At 43.9% G+C, this 14534-nt stretch overlaps 1 long non-coding RNA gene across 1 annotated transcript; it reads right to left on the minus strand.

Annotated features, from left to right (window-relative positions):
• Nucleotides 1-4304: 4304 nt before the first annotated feature.
• On the minus strand, nucleotides 4305-4591 carry LOC125618561. The gene is made up of 2 exons (XR_007349900.1): nucleotides 4558-4591; nucleotides 4305-4466 (listed from the first exon to the last, which is right to left on the minus strand). It is a non-coding gene; the product is annotated as an uncharacterized LOC125618561 (long non-coding RNA).
• Between the last annotated feature and the right edge of the window lie 9943 nt (nucleotides 4592-14534).

A 14534-nucleotide genomic window follows, 5' to 3' on the forward strand; every position in this document is an offset into this window, starting at 1 on the left:
CTTATATAGTTGTTATCTGTGTGTAAATTTATTTATCTGTAATCTATGTGTCTACCTGGTGTCTCTCTGTGTCTCTATCTATCTACCTTTCAATGTCATCATCATCATCATCTGTGATTCATACCTCATTTTTTTGTCCTCGCACTGTAGGTTTTGGGGGAACAGTCTCTCTGTATGGAACAACTATTTTGAGATCCTCCTGAAAACATAGTCACCTGCCCATGAACACCTGAACATTGTTACAGATAATTCCTATGTTGCTTTTACTTAGACTTGGTTTCAATAAAATAGTAAAGCAGATGCTCTATTTCATCCTGCAATTATTTGGAGCAAAGTGAATGAAAGAGGTAGAATTAGACCAGAATATCTGCAACAGTTAGAATAAACTGTCGACTCCATAGATCAACATATTTGCCCAAAACTAAATTTCTAAACAGGTTTCCAAATATAAAAGAAATAAAACCAAGAATCAGTAAGTGTATATCAACATAGAAAGCCTCTCTGCACAGCACTGGAACCAATTAAGAGTATGAAGACAGAACCTACAGAATGTGAAAATACATTTGCCAGTTTGTCCCCCAACATAGGATTAGCATCCAGAAACACAGAAAGACCAGAAAAAAACTTAACACCCCCAAATAAATAACTCAATTAGTAAATGGGCAACAAATGTAAGAATACTGATTCTGAGATCACCTGCAGATGAGGCTAGTGAGGTTACAGGTGGATATGGAAATCCTCCTGGACCCTGACTGGAGACCACCCCTGCTACACCACAGCAAAGAACTTGTACCATTTTGTGCATCATATGACACTTGGTGGGAGCTGGGCTCACTCAGGCTGGAGCAGACTGTGGGCTGGACAATCTCAAGGGCACAGGTGATGCTCTGGCATGTGACCTCCTGACTGATGTCAGGCCATGTGCAGGACAGGGAGGGGCAGAGAGGAGCAGTACAGGCAGAGCTGGTGCTTTGCGGTTTGACCAGGAGAACAGCATACTTGTGGTGCTGCCCAGGAGCTGTGGCCAGGAGGGGGAGGCCAGCAGCTCCACTGAGAGCAGCCCAGGGCTTTGCACCCAGAGGATGGAAGGTGGTTTCAGGATCCCAGGAATCAACAATGCCCAGCTTCCCCAGCTCAGAGGCAGAGATGAAGATCTGAAAGACACTCCAGGGCAGGGCATGTGGGAGAGAGCTCTGGGCTCCCTGACCCAAGAATGAAACCTGTCCATGACATGGTTTCCACTGTTCAGCCAGCAAGGGGCTCAGAGGTTTCCCAGCCCTGGTTCATGGGAGGCCAGGACCTGCTTTCTGTTGAGGCCAACCTTGTCCTCAGACAGGAACAATTATACACATTATAGAAGAAATTTTAGGAGGACTCTCCCATAGCCATAGAGGCTAGCACCACTGCTCCTGCATCCAGTAGTCAAAGGTCACAGTTGAGAGCCTGGGGCCACTTCCAAGTGTCCAGGATGACCCAGAAAGGAGGCAAACCCTTTGCAACATGAAAAAGTAATAAGAGTCCCTGCTGTCTCTGGCCTGGGGAGCCTGTTACCTTTCTGTCTTTCTGACATATTGATGTGGAAGGAGCCATGTGTGTCCCACATATGTCCTTCCATGTGAGTGTGGAAGCAGGTAGGTCCTGTTCACTTCCTTGGCAGATGTACAAATAGCAACAGCAAATTGGTTCAGGAGGATTGATTAGGAGGGAGACTATAGCAACAGGGCCAAGGGGAGAACTTGACTCTGATTCTAATGGCCCTCTGGTCTGTCCTGATTCCCCTGGTGAGGGCTTCCACAGCAGAGAGCTTTTGGCTGGGTTGGGGATGGTGATGGCTATTTCCTGGGCCAGAGCTCAGCACTGAAGTAATGAAGGGACTTCAGAGTCACCCACTATCAGCTACTGACACAGATGTCATTACACTTGCTCTCCTGGGAATACAAGTCCCTGGATGTCCCTCAAGTCTCTCCTCTGCCCCTCTCAGCATACTGTGAACAATTCAGGTATAGGGCCACTTGGAACCTTAGGCAGGATCTGGGCAGTCAGGCTCCTGTTCTCAGGTAGGAGTTCTGGCAAATCAATCCCAAGCAGGAAGAGCAGTGGTGGAGATATGACAGAATTTCAACTCATTTTTTTTGACAGAGCTATAGTAATAAAACCAGCATGGTGCTGGGGCCAAAGCAGAAATTAAGACCAATGAAATAAAATAAAAGATACAGAGACAAACCATATAAGTGCACTTGACAAAGTTTCCAAATTTTTTTGGAGAAATGACAGCCTTTTAAACAGATGGTACTGGGAAAACTGAATATCAATATGTAAAAGAATGTAATAGGTCACAGTCTGTTAGGGTCTGTAAACAAGTCAAGATGGCACCTGGCATTTTGCCAGAGGGAGTGGTCTGTGAAGTAATGCCAGCGAGCCATTAAGTGTGGAGATTCCCTATTGGTTGACTGCTGTATCTAGTTTATGTTAATTAAGATAAGCTGTGTGTAATGTGTATATACCCCTCCTGTCCTACAATAAACGGCTTCCACTCCTGCTGTATCAATATACACAAGTTGCTCGTCACCCCCCGGTTATTTTGCTGCAGCCGGACTGCGGCAACAGTCTCTTACCTTACAAAAATTCAACTCTGAATCAGAAATCTAAGAATTAGACCATAAACTTTGCAAGTGCTAGAAACAAATATTGCATCAACCCTCCTATGTACTGGCACAAGCACTGATTTCCTTAACCAGGTTACTAAAGTGCAAGAGACAAAACCAAGAATCAACAACTAGGACAGTATCAAATTAAAAGCTTCTGCACAGCAATGGAAGCAGGCAGGAATGTGAGGACAGAGCCTTCAAATGGGAGATCTTTGCCACCTGCTCCCCAGGTAGGGCATTAATATCCAGAATATATAAAGAACCCAACACACTTAATGACAAGACCCAAATAACCAAATAAACGAATGGAAAAAAACTCAATAGTCACTTCTCAAAAAAAAAAAAAAATAAACACATGTGGCCAAAAATATGGGAAAACATAATATTTCTAGCAATCAGGAAATGCAAATCAAAACTACATTGAGAATTCATCTCACTCCAATTAGAAGGCAATCATCAAGAACACAAATAATAACATATGTTGGCAAACATGCAAGAAAGAGATCACAGATGTATTGTTGGTGGGACTTCCAATTAGGGCTGCCATTCTAGAAAGCAGAATGGACATTTTATGAAAGACCAGGAATGGAGCCACAATAGAACCCAGCTATCCCACTCCTCAGTATTTATCCAAAAGAAATAAAATCAGCGTATCATAGCTGTATAGTCAAATCAATGTTTATACCAGTGGGTCTGACAACAGCTATATTATCTAATCTTAATATATTCCCATCAACAGATGAATGGATAAAGAGAAGGTGGTGTATAAACAGAACAGTGTTTCACTCAGCAAGAAGGAAGATGGAAATTATGGTATTTACTGATCAATGGATAGAACGGGAGAATATAGTGCTAAGTTTAAAAGGCAGATTTAGAAGGTGAAATGTCAACTGTTTACTCTCGAATGCAAATTCCAGACCAAAAAAGAGAAAAAGTGCTGGGAGGAATCCCATGGAAATAGAGATGAGGGACAAGAGGAAGGGGATTAAGGGTGAGGTATGAGGAACAGAAATGGGAGGAGCAGTTGAAGGACATTGAACAAAATATCCTGTGTACCTGTATGAGGATACCACAGTGAATTTCCCTTTTATGTACTCTAAGAAGCACTAACAAAATTATTTTTTTAATAAAGTCTGTTGATAACAGAAAGGGGAAAAGAGTAAGGATGGAGGGGTAAAGAGGAGGGGAGGAAAAGGTAAATAGCAGGGGACTGAAGTGGAGTAAATTATATTTCATGATTTCATGTCAAATCAAAATGCAAAAATATTATAATTATGATGCATTAATCAAAAGGGAAATATGAATTGAAAAGCAGAATTGTTATCTTCAGAGACATAATGTATTAGTAGAGACCAAAATTCCAGAGAGCTACCTAGGGAACCTCGTTCAAGTTGAGGAAAAATCAGATGCAAGAATCCAGCCATCAATCTCTTGAGCTGAGCCTTAGCTCCCAGTGTGCTGAGCGCCCCCTGCTGGCCATGGGTGCTCTGCAAAGAGGTGCTCTGGCACCGTAATAGGTGGCTGAGTCCTCAGATCTCAGACTGCTCATTTGCAAGTACAGCATGTTCTTCCTGTTATCTCTGGAGATGGGTTTTTTTTTTTTTTTTTTTACACATGCAGCGTGTTCCATGGTGTAACTATTAGCTTTGTTTCATGTAAGAGCAAACCACTCCAGCCCCTTCCCTGGAGCCTGGTGGACCCAGTTCATGTAGTGATCACTGAAGGTGAATCCAGACGCTGCACAGGAGAGTCGCAGGGAACCCCCAAGTTGCACCAGGTCTCCCCCAGACTCCACCAGCTGCCCATCACACTGGACACCTGCAGCCTGGTCAGGACATTGTCACTATTCATTCTTTCTCTCACTCTTGTCCATTCACACACTCAGGATCTATTGTTCTTTGTTAATTACCTTTTTAAAAGCCACAAGGAAAACCCAGCTGAGCCACAAGGAAAACTCCATGGTCAGCAGCCTGTGTTTAGCTCTGATCACTGAATGGGATAAGCTGGGAGTCCAGGGCTAGACTCCTCTGAAGAGCTGCAGGGTCAGGTGGGCTGGTTTTCATGAGCAGAGGGAGGCTCTATTTGCATGGGCTCCTGCTATACAGCAGCACTGGGTGGAAGCCTCAGTTAGAGTAGCACTGAGCGCATATGGGAGTTTCATGGGAAGCATGGTGGACAGAATAACATTCAAGAAGGTAGAATTCTTTTTATTTTGATCTGTTATTTTAATTTATTTAATATAAACAAAATCTATCTAAATATAATCTATCATCAATCAATCTCTATCTATCATCTATCATGTGTGATCTAGGCATCATTTCCTCCTCCTGTGCATTGTAGACCTGGGTCAAACAGGGTCTAGGTGACAAAAAAAAATGTCTTGGGATTCTCTTCAAAGGATCTACCCAAAACAGCTACCTTGTCTCCCTCAGCATGTTCATGATATACCTAAATGGAGAAAACAACTGACACCTCGGCCAGGCCTCCTAGATTCCCTGAGGGCTGGTAGAGTGAGTTCCCAGCATCCTGAGCCCCCAGTGTGATCCCAGCACCACTCAGGGGTTCCATTCCTGTCTGCATCTCTTTGCCTCCTGCCTCCTACCTCCTGCCATGCAGTGGTGCAGCCTCAGGAAGGTTCTGGTCAGGAGCACCACCTTGATGTTTGAATCCTGGTCTCTAGAACCTGCTGCAGCACAGTCCAATAATTATAAATCATCAGCCTCAGGAGCTGCTCAGAGCTGCAGAGACTGAACTCAGTGCTGGGGCCCAAGGTGGTCCTATTAAACATCTAAAGATGTAGACACAGCCCTGGAAATGGGTAAACTGTTGTTCTGTGCCAACTCTGATCTGGGTGCTGGATAGTCACTCAGCAGCTAATCTGGCAGTGCCCATGGGACTAACTCTGCAGGCACACAGGGCGCCAGAGTGTGAAGGTGGTCTTCCTCCACCTGCATTCCAGAAGATGTACTGAATAGCCTGGTCTCAGGCTGAGCTTTGTCCGAAGTGAGCCCTCTACACAGCATCCCACTAGGTGATGTTTAGTAGAGCCTGGGCAAGACCTCTAAGGCCCCAGCACTGTAGGTCTACCATTAGCAGGGCCAGCTTGGAAGGCAACAGACAGGAGACCTTACCATGTGCAGCATGGCCTTATGCCAGCAGAGACATGTGGTGGGACAGACTGAGGCTTCGGGACAGGAACTCTGTCCAGTGTGCACAGCAGGTGAAGCTTGTTCAATAGACCAACAGGTCTATTCTTAACTCCAGTTTCATGATCAAAAAAGGAGTCCTTCATGAAGAGGTAGATGACTAATGAACAAGTGCCATTTGTAGAGCACTCCTTGGATGTGACTCCAATGCTGAGAAGCTCCAGGACACCTGGACACTGGGGAGAGGCAGCTTGGAGCCTGCCTGGGTTTCCAGCCACTGTGGCTGGATTGAAGGATTACAGATAGGGACACCCTGGGCTCTGTTCCTGCTCATGTCAGTGCCCACCCTGTTGCTGAGAGTCTAGCTCCAGTCTGGGTGATGATGAATATTGGCAATGTTTATATCCAGATTTCCTTAAGGTACTCTTAGTTCATTTCAGAAAATTAAATCATCAGTGTATGTTCAAAATATGTGTTTAGAGCTATAGCATTGATTTGTATAATAAATTTATAAGTTTCCAAGGTAAACTATTATGTTTTATAACAAATGTTGCCTCTTCTATTTCTATTAAGAATACTTCCAAGTTTTCTTCATTTGAATATTTTAATTGTACTGTATAATTGTGCAAAATTGTGTGGTTTAATTTGACATATTCATAAATACGTAAGCAAAATTTTGTAGCACAGATATTGCTTCCTGCCTATATTTTCTACCTGAAATTTTTCTATATGGTATCTTTTCTATTTATTATTTAATGTCTCTTCATATAAATTACAAATTCAATGATGTTCCTTTGTTGTGTGTCTCTGCTGGCCTGAGAAATACCTGAATAATAATTTAATACTGTACAATATGTTGTAAGTTTGTGAACAAAATGGATGTTGTATCTAAATAAAGAGAGACTACTCCAATGTTTTATTTTTCTCAGTGGTTTAGATTCTGTCTCTTTTGCCTCATTGAAACCTCAGGACTTGCTCTGGGGGCCTCACTCAGCTCCATCCTTAGCCCAGGTCAATGCTGGAGTCTCTTTCCTTAATCATGATGCCACTCACTTGCAGACAGTCTATATTTGCTTAAGACTGGTTTTCTGGTTAAAATGTTTACATTTAGTTATGGAAATTAGATTCAGGGATTGACAGTTCAATATATTTTGAAAAACCTGAATAAACATTGATGTATTGTATTTTGTTTTATTTTACAAGTGATGGTGTTTTATTACCAACATTACTAAGAATATAAGTATCTCTCTCCATCAGACACACAGCTGGCCATTCCAGCTTTATTTTCATAGTTAAACTGAAATGTAGTTCTGTTGAGGCAGAGGACAGCACCTGACACATGGGTGCCAGGCACCACGATGGATCTCAGGCTGTGCACACCCAGCTGTCATCACCTGTCCCTCCTTGGTGTTGGGAACCCATCAGCTGTTCTGCACCAGTCACTGTGAAGAACAGCCTGGCTGTGGGCCACAGGTGCCCTGTGAGCTGCAGAACACCAGGACAAGGCCCCTCTTTGCATGTGGTCCTCAACACCCATTCTTACCCTCACACTCCCTGCACCTTCCCATCTCCAGGGGCCATGGTCCTCTCTCTTTCCAGGATATTGATGCAGTAACTTCCCCACATGAGTGATGGTGTGGTGATGGTGATGGTTTTTCTCTGCCTGACTCATTTCAGCTAGGTTCATGTATTATCTTACATATTATCTTACCCAAGAGAAAGGTTATGCAACCATCCATCATGCTCATCAGTAATGGATGAATAAGGGAAATGTGAATCATATACCAACAATGCAGCTCTACTGAAGCATTAGGAAGAATGAAATTATGGTGAATGGACAGAACTGGATGGCATCATGGAAAGTAAAATAAGAAAGGCTCAGAGAGTTGCAGATGAGTGTTTTCTATCATACATGGAAGCTAGAACAAATAAGGAAAATAAAGACAGGTGGAATCCCAAGATAATAGAAGAGATCAGTGGAGAAGACAAAGGTGACCAAGGGTGAGAGAGGAGAGACAGGAAAAGGGAGGACAGGGAGAGAACTGAGCAGATGTGAATGGCCAATTCTGCACACATGTGAATCCTGCACATGTAGAAATGTACCACAGTGAGTTTCTCATATATAAATTGTACATACAAAGTTAATTCAAAGAAAACTATAAAAACTCAGAAGGAAAATCAGTGGAGTAAAGGATATGGGGAGGAAGGAAAGAGGAGGTACTGGGGCAGAAATGGAGCTTTTATATTCAATTAATGTATATGACTAAGTTAATGGAATCTCAATAATAAGGATAACTATGATGTACTAATATTAAAAATAAACAAAATATATCACAAAAACCAGGATTCATATTTTCAGAGGGACCAAAGATAGTCCAGGTGGCTCCCTGGGAAGCTAGTACATGGAGAGAAATCCACATCTAGGAAATCAGCCCTCACCCTACCCCCACACATGCTCCTGTGTGACCCTGAGCTTCCTGTGTGCTTAGTGTCCCCTTACTGGCCTTGGGAGCCTGTCAGAAAGGTTTGTGTCTGGACTCACACTGAGGTCCCCTCACTGTGTCTCTGGCATAGCAATAGGTGACCATATCCTCAGCTCTCGGACTCCTCATTTTCAGGTACATCATATTCTTGGTGTTGTTTCTGGAGATAGTGAATTGGCCCTTCACAGAGTTGGCAGAGTTTGTTGTACCACCATTCTTGTTAATATCTCCAACGCACTCCAGCCCCTTCCCTGGAAAATGGCAGACCAGTTCATCCAGTAGCTGCTGAAAGTGAATCCAGAGGCTGCACAGGAGAGTCTCAGGAACCCCCAGACTGCACTAGGCCTCCCCCAGACTCCACCAGGTACACATAACACTGGACACTTGCAAATATACAGGCAGCCTGGTCAGAACAGTGTTAACTATCCACTCTTTCTCTCACTCCTGTTCACTCACACACTCAGGATCTCTTGTTCTTTATTAATTACCTCTGCCCTTTGGAGCCCTGGGGGTGGGATATGAATGTCACATAGCCTCATCATGAGGAATAGACATTTCATATACACCAATGATCACTCTGAACATACACATTTATGTGGAATTTAATAAGGTTTAGGGCCTCCTGTCAGCATTCCTCAGTTTGGTTTATGAACATTTGGGTCAGTTAATTCCTTGCTGCAGGTGCTAGGCTGATAGCTGGAGGTTTAGCAGCCACAATGGTCTTTAAATTGGACTATCACTTTCTTAACATGGGAGAAATAAAATGACTCCAGACATTGCCAAATGTCCCCAAGGGTGGAAGTTTCCTTCACTATATGAATTCTAGAATGACACGTGTATGATGAACTGATCTATCATAGGAATCATAGTGAGTGGAATGGGAATGGGAAGGAGTCATTGGAAGGGGACAGGGGACCCAAATGAGCTTGAGTGGAGAAGATATGGCATCAGAAGTTCAGAAAATTTACCCAGCCATGATGGAGCTCACATGTACCCCAGGTACTTAGAAGGCTAATGCAGGAGGACAACTAGTTCAAAGCCAGTCCCGGGCATCTTAGGGAGAACCTGCCTCAAACCAAGACATAAACAGGGCTGGGTTGGAGGTCAGGGTTATCACATCTTGTGTTCCATCCCTGGTACTGAGAAGACAAGTTTATAACATACATATAAATGTCACTATGTGGGAAATGTCATGGTAAAAAAATATAACCTTAATCAGAAAATATTGTTGAGTGGTCTATTCTGACAGTGGGAAATTCAGATAAGCCTGACTCAAAGAAGGATGAATTGCGGATTTCTGACAGAGAAGAGACCTACAGAAGATGTATGCAAGGTGGTGTCATGGCCGGACTGTCTGGGAGGAATATCAGGGCCAAATATTAACTGTGTTTTCCTCCCTCTGTACGTGTATATAAGCTGACCTGAGCTCCTCATGTGCTGAGTGCCTTATGCTGACCCTGAGATATGACAGGGAGTTTTGTGTCCTTAGAGTAAGGGTTAGGGTTAGGCTTAGGGTTTAGGGTTAGGGTTAGAGTTAGGGTTTAGGGTTAGGGATAGGGGTTAGGGTTAGGGTTAGGGGTTAGGGGTTAGGGGTTAGGGTTAGGGGTTAGGGTTAGCGGTTAGGGTTAGGTTTAGGGTTAAGGTTAGGTTTAGTGTTAGGGTTAGGGCTAGGGCTAGGGATAGGTTAGGCCTAGGGGTTAGGGTTATGGGTTAGGGTTAGGGGTTTGGGTTAGGGGTTAGGATTAGTGTTGGAGTTAGGGTTAGGATTTGGGTCAGCAGTAGGGTTAGTGTTAGGGTTAGGAGTAGGGTTAGGGATAGGCTTAGGGTTAGGTTAGGGGTAGGATTAAGGGTAAGTTTATGGGTATGGGTAGGGATAGGGGTAGGGTTAGGGTTAGGGGATGGGGTAGGGGTAGGGGTGGAGTTAGGTGTAGGGTTTTGGTTTGGGTTTGGTTAGGGTTAGGGTTTAGGTTTAGCTTTATGGTTCCTGTTTAGGGATTAGAGTTATGGTTTAGGGTTAGGGTTAAGGTTAGGGTTTAGGTTTAAGGTTAGGTTTATGGCTAGGGCTAGGGTTTCGGGTTAGGGATTAGGGTTTATGGTTAGGGCTTAGGGTTGGGGTTGTTGTTGGGGTTGGGGTTAGGGGTTAGTGTTAGGGTTATGTGTAGGGGTAGAGTTAGGGGTTCAATTTGGTGTAGGGTTAGGGTTATGGGTAGGGGTAGAGTTAGATGTAGAAGTAAGGTAGGGTTATTGTTAGGGGTAGTGGTAGGGTAGGGTTAGGTTGGGGTAAGGGTTAAGTTTAGGTTTAAGGTTAATGTTCTACATGCCACCTGCGCAATATTTATGTGGACATGGGGCTTTGAAGATGCATGCTGTGTGGTCACAGTCATCTACCTAGTCAGTTTTGGAATCCTACAGAAGCAGGAATCCTGTCTCTTGTTTTTTCCAAGATGCTGGATTTTGGCATAGTCTTCAAGTTATAGATTCTGCATAAGATGTGTAGGCTGCTTTCCTGAGAAAAGTTTCTGGGTGAGCATCATTCCCATGGCATACAGGCGTGCCCTCATTTGTCTCATGCATGCCTGGAAGGTCAGCAGAACAAGTGTTACATGATTTTGCACCAAGGAAAGTAAAGGTTGCACAATCTCTCAAGAACTGGTCTACAGAATGGGCCCCATTGAGCACATATGGCCACACTGACATATGCTTTCCCTTTTAAATGTACCTGTCTTCAAGCTGAAAATATTGAAACTATTATATCTTTTCTTCTGTATTATTATAAACTTTAGTTATTGAACTATTAGGATATATTCAGTGTTAAAATTTCAACATGACCTCGGAGACTTCACTAAAAAACGGTGGGGGCAGTCCAATGCCATAGCAATCCTCCACTAGCATTGGTCATGCAAAACCTAAGACAGGAGGTATAGAAGAAAGGTGAAACCTGTGGCTTGCTAGATGGGGAAGCAATCCACAGTATCAAACTTGGCTCTGACAGGGCACATCAGAAGTTGACCTGTAACAGGTCATTAGGCTTTGGATATATATTTGTATCTGGAAACTGGAGACTTCTCTTTCTCTGTGCTTCCTGATTACTATGCAATCTGCTTCCATCTGCAACACTCTTCATCATGATGTTCTGCCTCACCTCCAGCCCAAGGAATGGAGCCAGCCTTCTATGGATTAAGACCTTTGAAACCATGAGCCCTCAAATAAACTTTTTCCCCTTTAAAATTGTCCTGGTCAGAACCCTTAGTCACAACAGCGAAAAACTTGACTAAAGCAGGGACCAACAATTAGAACCCCTACTTTCCAGATGAAGAGCCTGATTCATGTTGGAAAGAGATGATTTCCAAGTATCATAGTTGCAATTTAAGACAGCCACGTTCCCATGCTGTCTTCCCATACATTCACTCACATGCACTGACACACTCATACACATACACAAAACTGGTTTTTACTAGTTTTCTCTAATGACAAGAACTTGAGAATGTGGCCATTTTGGACTGTAATCAATTCCACTAATTTGGAAGTTAAGGCTGGCAGAGAGTAATTCACAGCACTTCAGACAGAAGTTGAAGTCGAGTCTGGGCAAGATCTAGGTGTCTTGACCCCTGGTCTGATGTTCAGTTCACATCTCTCTTTCTCTGTGAAAAACTGTCCCATTCAGACACAGGATGATTTTATAATCAAAACTTCACTATCACGACTTAAAGTGCCCGCTAAGCCCTTTCCTTGGGCAGCGTGCTGAGGCTGGGTGGGAGGTGGAGGGCTGTGGGCTCAGCTTCATCTCTGGTACTGTGCACCTCAGTGAGTCCAGGAGAAAACCAGAGGCCAGGTGGACAGCACTGAAGGCTACTTGTGAGGCAGAGGGCCATCCCATTTCTTCCACATGGAATCCCATCAAGCTTTAATAGACGGGTGCCATGTAAACGTGGAGGTTGACTTAAGAACATCCTATGGCAAGGACACTGTCAGAGAGAGGGAGAGGGAGGAGCAACAGCCACAGCAGGAAGACTTGAGTCTCCTACCTCCAGAGGCACTTCACAGAGTGTCTCGTCCCAAGAGAGGCCACTATCATCTATAGACTCCAGGTGCTTTCCACAGAGTCCCCATAAAACTGAGGCCAGCTCCTGATGGCCCCTAAGTCCCCAGACTGCAGAAGCCACCTTTTCTTTCAATGTTTAAGACAAGGTGCCTTGAAAGTTTGCCTTATGTCAGGAAACTCAGAGGGCTTCTCAGGTCTCCAAGGACTCTTAGTATGCTCAGAATTCTTCTAATCACTCCTGGCTCTGAGTTTCTTCTTCTGAACAATTTATTTGATATGATCTAGAATTTCACAATGAAAATTGGCAATCAGATAAAAATGAATAGAGATAATCAATCTCATATCAGCTTCAACAACTACCAATTCACAGTGTAATATTTCAATAAATATCCCCACTTTCTACCAAAACTGGGTGGTTTCAAAAAGCCCAGGACAAGCCCTGTGCACTGGTGTACACCTGTAAAGACAGCTTTCAGGAGGCTGAGGCGGGGGACAGCAATTTCCTGGCCAGCCTCAGCAATGTAGTGAAGTCTTATCTCAGAATAAAATATTAATAAGGTCTGGGAGTGTAGCTCGGTGAGAGAGGATCTTTGGGTTTAATCCGAAGTCATATACACACAGTCTCACATACTCTCTCACACACATACTCATACACATCTCACAAACACACAACCCTGACACTCACGTGCAAAACAACAAACACACTAACACTCACATACTGACACACTTGTACATACTCTCACAAACACACATACTCATACTCTCACACACTCTTATACAAACATTCACATACATACATTCACACACCCTAACAATTTTACACTCTCACACTCACAAACACACATACTCACATGGACATGCACAAATATACACTCACAAACACTAACACTCACAAATGCACAAACTCATGCACTCACACACACATGCAGACATACACACATGTAATGCACTCAAAATGCACACACCCACTCACAACACACTAACACACTCACACATGCTCACACATTCATGCACAATCACATATACACATCATACACTAATACATACATACACACTCAGACATGTACACTCACACTAACACACACTTTGCATACACTTAAGAACAACCTATGGCAAGGACATACATTCACATATATTCACTCACATGCACTGACACACTCATACACATACACATGTACTCACATACACACAAGTACACTCACATGCACATGCATGCACTAACACACATTTTCACACACCATCCTGTAAGGTGCCCCATGATCCCCATTTCCTGGTGCACATATCCTGGTGTAGTAGGGGCAGGGTGTGTGACTTACTTGTGGGCAAGGTATGTGACTAATTTGTAACCAACACAACACAGAAAACATGACAGAATGTAACCTGTTAAATAATGTGAGGCTGTCATAGCCATTTTTCTGGTAGACTAAAGCCCTAGGCTGTGAAAAACAGGCTGTCATGATGTAGGTATCCCAAAATGGCATGGAATCCAGAGCTTGCAGCCTCCAGCTGGGTATGAGCAAACAAAGCACAGTGTGGGAGCTGGCCAGAAACTAAATTCTCACTCCACTGCATAAAAATGGGAGCGCACACTTCTTCAGGTAGCCTGGGATGAGCTGCAGCCCTGGGGACCACCCTTGTCACAGCCTCAGACAGACGCAGCTGAAACATGTACAGACAGTAGTAGATGGTGCTGTTCTCAGCCTTCAGGTTGGCTGTGTGTTTCCTAATTCAGACCATAGATGGGTACTGTTCTTAGTCTCCAATTTCGCTGTGTGTTACATAATACAGACCATAGATGGGTGCTGTTTTCAGCCTCCAAGTTAGCTGTATGTTACATAATGCAGACCACAGATGGGTGCTGTTCTCAGCTTCCAGGTTGGCTGTGTGTTGCCTAATGCAGACCATAGATGGGTGCTGTTCTCAGCCTTCATTGGCTGTGTGTTATATAATACAGACCATAGAAGGGTGCTGTTCTCAGCCTCCAGGTTGGCTGTGTGTTACATAATACAGACCATAGATGGGTGCTGTTCTCAGCCTTCAGGTTGGCTGTGTGTTACCTAATGCAGACCATGGATGGGTGCTGTTCTCAGCCTCCAAGTTAGCTGTGTGTTACATAATACAGACCGTAGATGGGTGCTGTTCTCAGCCTCCAGGTTGGTTGTGTTACTTAATGCAGACCATAGATGGGTGTTGTTCTCAGCCTCCAGGTTGGCTG

This window comes from Marmota marmota, unplaced genomic scaffold (genome assembly GCF_001458135.2).
Source record: "Marmota marmota marmota unplaced genomic scaffold, marMar, whole genome shotgun sequence".
Taxonomy (NCBI): Eukaryota; Metazoa; Chordata; class Mammalia; order Rodentia; family Sciuridae; genus Marmota; species Marmota marmota.